This window comes from Lycium barbarum, chromosome 9, assembly GCF_019175385.1.
Source record: "Lycium barbarum isolate Lr01 chromosome 9, ASM1917538v2, whole genome shotgun sequence".
Classification (NCBI taxonomy): domain Eukaryota; kingdom Viridiplantae; phylum Streptophyta; class Magnoliopsida; order Solanales; family Solanaceae; genus Lycium; species Lycium barbarum.
This window is the reverse complement of record NC_083345.1, coordinates 113,277,363-113,282,852: the sequence shown is the minus strand read 5'-3', so window position 1 is coordinate 113,282,852 and position 5,490 is coordinate 113,277,363.

Here is a 5,490-nt window from a genome sequence, read left to right as displayed (position 1 = left end):
CTTGTGGATTAACAGCTCTCAGTTTGGTTCAAGTGTTGATTAGTCAAAACTTCAATTTAATTCAAAAAGAAGTAAATAGCTACTAGTCCTATTCTTGATTAGTTAAAACTTCAATTTAATTTAAAAAGAAGTAAATAGCTACTAGTCCTATTCAAGATTTCCTGAAGTTAAGCTCTAATTACCTTTTACTTTGGTGAATGTTATGGAAAACTATGTGTAATTCTCTATATCAGTTTGATGGTTCAATGTATTTAATGTTAAAATCTTAAAATAGTGACTGTTTTTCCTGGGATATAATCTCTGAAATTGTGCCACCTTCAAACAATTTTTCTCCCTAAGTTTTTCCAGTCAAAGGTAAATAAGAATGACTAAATGTGTTCATCCCAATTTCAATTTGTTTGTGACCTGTTGGGATCATGTTGAGTGATTAACAAATCACCTTTGAGTTCAGACAGTTAATGGTGTTTTCGATCCTTTCGATTATGTTCTTTTCCCCTGAAATCTTTAAGGTGCGAACAAAGAGCCCTTTGTTTATTTACTACTCACTGTATTTGTCGTTGGTTGAGGTATTGAATTTGCTTTGAGTACCTATTTCTCTATAACAGATATGAAAATGTAACAGTGCATATCCTACCTTGTCTATTGTTTGCATACATTTTTCTTTGTCTATCTTTACGGTTCAATTGTTTGCATACATTTTCCTTGTCTATTTTTACCTATTTCTCACTTGATCATATCCTTTAAGTTTTACATTTTCATATCTGTTATAGTTGGTCGTATTAGGTATCGAAATCTTTTTGAGTATGCAAAATATATGCTAAGGTCTTCATATATATTCTTATATGAGAATCATGGTATGGTTTACTGCTTGGTTCTTTAATACCTTTTGACAGTAAGATTTCTCTCTAACTTCGTCATTTCTTTCTTTGTTTGACATATACACCGGAGCCGAAGAGTTTCACTTTGAGACTCAACGACACTGCTTATGGAGTCTGCGCATCGTTCACTATCTGCACTCCTACTTTGCTTGAGCCGAAAAACCACAGAATATCTCTACCTCTTGTGAAAGTTGAAAAATGGCTTTTAACATTTTATATCAGCTTTGCCTACTCATTAGCGTGTTTAAAATTTCTTGCGTGACTAATCTTCTAATTCCGTTTTGTGATTGACTGTTAAGATCTATATTACTTCATGATTTATATCTAAGTTTCATTTAAAAGTTTTACTTTAGTTGGTAGGGGCTAATTACTTTTTTTACCTGGGATGAGGTTTAGATATAAAGGAAATGGAATAGGTAATTAGTTATCTATGTTTCTCCAAATTTTATCTTTTAGGTGGGAGTTTAGTTAAATATTTTCACTAAAAAAAGAATTTACTTCACAAAGCAGCCTTTATTTTGTTTTAGCCGATCTAATCTTTCTTTGAAAATAAGTGGGTCTCAAGGTCACCAATTTAATGCTGCACTTTAAACAAAAGTTGTTTTGAGTTTACAAAGTCATTTTAGTTCCTGTCCATTTTTTTAAAAGGTGGGTATTCACAAATAACATTTCTGAGGCATTAATAGAGCATTGAAAGAGAAGATTTTCTGATGCTTAGCATCTGTACATAATTTTTACAACTTTACAACCATGCCTTTTAATTAACCTTAAGTCCGGTCGGTTAACCATTGTTAACGGATCTTAAAGGATGCCTAAGACCTTCTCTTTAGATTAGTTGAACCCTTACCTAGAATCTTAGGTTAGTAGACCTTAAAACGGAGTTAACTTTAGAAAAAGACTTTAATGGACTTTAGGTGTCCTAATTCACCGTAAACAATTAGGTGGCGACTCCTTAACTTTAATTAACCCCGAAATTACCAGGATGTTGTAAACCATTTTGACTCTGGTTAAAATGGGGTATAACACTCATAAGTACCATGAGATTCATAGACTTCTAGCATTTGTGTAAGCAAGGATATTATGGATATGGCACAAAGGTTTATAATAAAAGAATCATGCCTTTAGAAAGAAAGGGTTTAGCCTTAACATACCTTTCGGTTTCCTAGGTCACTTAACATTTATTCTTCTAATCCCACAAAACTACACATAAACCATTCATACTATCATTAGGCATGTTGTCACCCACTTGTCTCAAGCATTTAAATAAAATCTCTTTAGGATCTGTCGAAATTCGGGCAGTATCTCTCCTGTTTATATGCCTAGACCGAAATCATAATCCAGCAACCAACAACAATAACAACAATACCAACATCAACCACAATATTATCAATACCAATATATTCCATAAAACATCCCACACGATGTTATCCAAGTTCCACAACTAACCAACTCATTATATGACTATTTAACAACTTTATATCCGTAAATAAACTTCTTGAATGCCCGTTAATATTGTGATATCTTCATTTTCCCCCTTGAACTTGAGCCAAAACTCATCGCTATACGATTTTATAATCATAACTATACGCTGTTCGGATTTAAATACAGAGATTTCACTTAATTTGCTCTAAAGATTATATGGACGAAAGTTAGGGGATTATTCTAAAGAGTTTGGGATATTTTGAGAGGTGTTTGGATGAAAAATGAGGGGTAAACCCCTTTTATAAGGTTCTAAAGTCGGTTCGGTACTGTAGCAGTACTGTAGCAGCGCGGCTACTGCAGCAACTAAGTTACTATAGCGTGCGTTTCTGCTCTGTCAGCCTAACTTGTAACGTTCATAATTCTCTACTCCGATGTCGTGTCGACGAGCGGTGTGTTGCGTTGGAAACTAGAATCGACGAACTTCATTTTAGGCTTTTGAAATACCTTAAAACTCCTAATATATTAGGAGATGTACCCCTCCAAATTTGACCTAAAATTCTGTCCAAAATTCTACCAATTTTCAAATTTTCGACAAATTATTTTCTTCGATTTGCTTGGTCCCGGAACCTTCCGAAACTCTCCGTACATGATATTTATCATTAATCATACTTGATAGTAGTCATGTCCTTTGGTTCTAAGGTTGTCTTTTCCGGTTACGACTTACGATATCGTAATTCATCCTTTACTCATACAATATACTTAATAATGCTTCGTTCCTCATAATCCAATGTTGTTTTACTTAGCCCTAGCTCAACATACTTACGTTCAAATTTAATAAGTGCTTCTCTGAAAGTATAGGGTGTAACATGCTCGTTATTGTATTCCTAAGCTACCTTTGCAGTAATTGGGAACCCTTACTTATTCCATGAACTCATGCCTAATTCCATGAGTTCCAAGTACTCAATAATTTATGAGTTTTAAAAGTATGAAACCTTCTATGTTTTCACACAAGCTTTACGATATGAATTCATGATTGTACTATATTGTTCAAACCCATGTTTTACAAGCTATTTGATATGAAACCATGTTTATGTTATATCATTTCAAAGCATGCCTTTAAGTTATTTCATGAAACCATTATTTACAAGTTATTTCATGAATATCATGGGCTTCTTAGCCAACCATATCATGTTCATATTTTTGAGAGTTGCACAAATTACCGAAAAGGTTTAGATAGCTTGAAACTACGTTAGCCACCGTAGGATAAGGATCGCTCCGCCCAGTTAGGACGATTCCTTCATGTTATATTGATTGGATCATTTCATGTCATGTTTTCATCTCATACCCCTGGCAAGGTGTGGGAGCTCTGCTGGTCCGGCAAGGTACCAGATTCCACGTACCCACGTAGTGATATCATATTGTCGGTTTATGCAATGCTCTCCTTACTTAATATGTTATATATATATTCATGCGCATGCTCATGTCCAGGTTTTTCAGTTTCAATTCTTATCATGTTATTTCATTCAGTTGTTTTACGTACCAGTACATTCAATGTGTTGTCCCCCTTTCTATTGCCCGGAGGCCTGCATTTCACGATGCATGTACGGACTTACAGGACGACGGATCTTCTCCATAGGATCATCCACGTATCAGCTTTTGGTAAGTCCCATCTTCTTCTGGGTTTAGTCATTATTTACTTTTATGATAGTTATGCATTTAAGGTATGCTGGGGGTCTTGTCCCATTAAGTATGTTTAGCAATTCAGACTCATATTAGAGGTTTCATAGACTAGACAGTTATGTTATGTCAGATGTTCAGAGTCGTATAGCCATCTTTGGCTTATTATCTATGACAATCCATATTCATATTTTAAACAAGTATTTTATTATATTTTGAAATCTCATGTTTATTAAGGCTCATCATGTTTATGTCGTATTCTGCTCATGTTATGCCTTATGATGATTCAGCAAGCCATGTAGTTCGCTTGGTCACATGCAGTAAGTCACCGAGTGTCGTGTTACGTCTAGGCCATGATTCGGGACGTGAAAAATAAACTCTAGATCTAAACTGCGACTAATAGTACGAAGGGATACACGGGACAACCTACTAGCCTTCTTCCCTAATCTAAGTTTTCCATAGCCTCCTATCTAAGGTTATGTCCTCGGTAAGCTGGAACTGCGCCATGTCCTGTCTAAGCACCTCTCTCCAATACTTCTTCAGCCTACCTTTACCTTTTCTGAAACCGTCCGTAGCCAACCTCTCACACGTCTTGTGGGGCATCTGTGTCTCTCCTCTTCACATGCCCAAACCATCTCAGCTGCGCTTCTCGTATCTTGTCCTCCACCGATGCCACTCCCACCTTATTCCGGATATCTTCATTCCTAATCCTATCTCGCCTGGTGTGCCCACACATCCATCACAGCATTCTCATTTCCGCAACTTTCATCTTTTGACTAAAGTTAAATCCACGTTGCCTGATATAAATGGATTGACAATATCAAATTTTAAGTTGATCCTAACTAATTGTATTCAAAATATGACTATTTAATTAAGTTTATTGTTTGATTAGATTTTAATTTAGTGTAGGGGCAAAATGGTAATCTAACTTTGAAGGTGAGAGCTTCTCACTTTTAGTATAATACTGATAATGATAATCTTAACTAAGGTGAGGTTGATATCCTGAATAGTATCATCTAAAATTGTTTGCACCCTTTTTTTCCATTTGCAGGACAAAATTAAACTTTTATGTTTTATAGTAGCTTTTAAACTGCAATTTTCGAGCGGCGTTGTTCTACACTGAGAAAGATCCATAAGTACAGAGAGTTTCCTCATACATTAAAATTAACAAATCAGTACAATATACAATAAGAATAAGCAACGCGTAAGGAGCATTGATACTGCAACAACCTTCAGCTAGCTTATTCAAACATATTCCAACTTATTATTTACATGCCAAACATAAACTCAAATATACCACACATAACACACCTAAAACAATCCAAATGTATATGCATTGAGCATGTCACAAGTATATACAATCAAAACCAAAAAATTGTACATGTCACATTAGTCATCCTCAGATCCAACTTTTTTCCCTGCAATGTTTTCAGGAGTAACATGGTTAGCACAAGAAATACGAACATTTTAACTTATGTATTTCTAAGTATTGAGAGTAAGGTAATCGGATAGT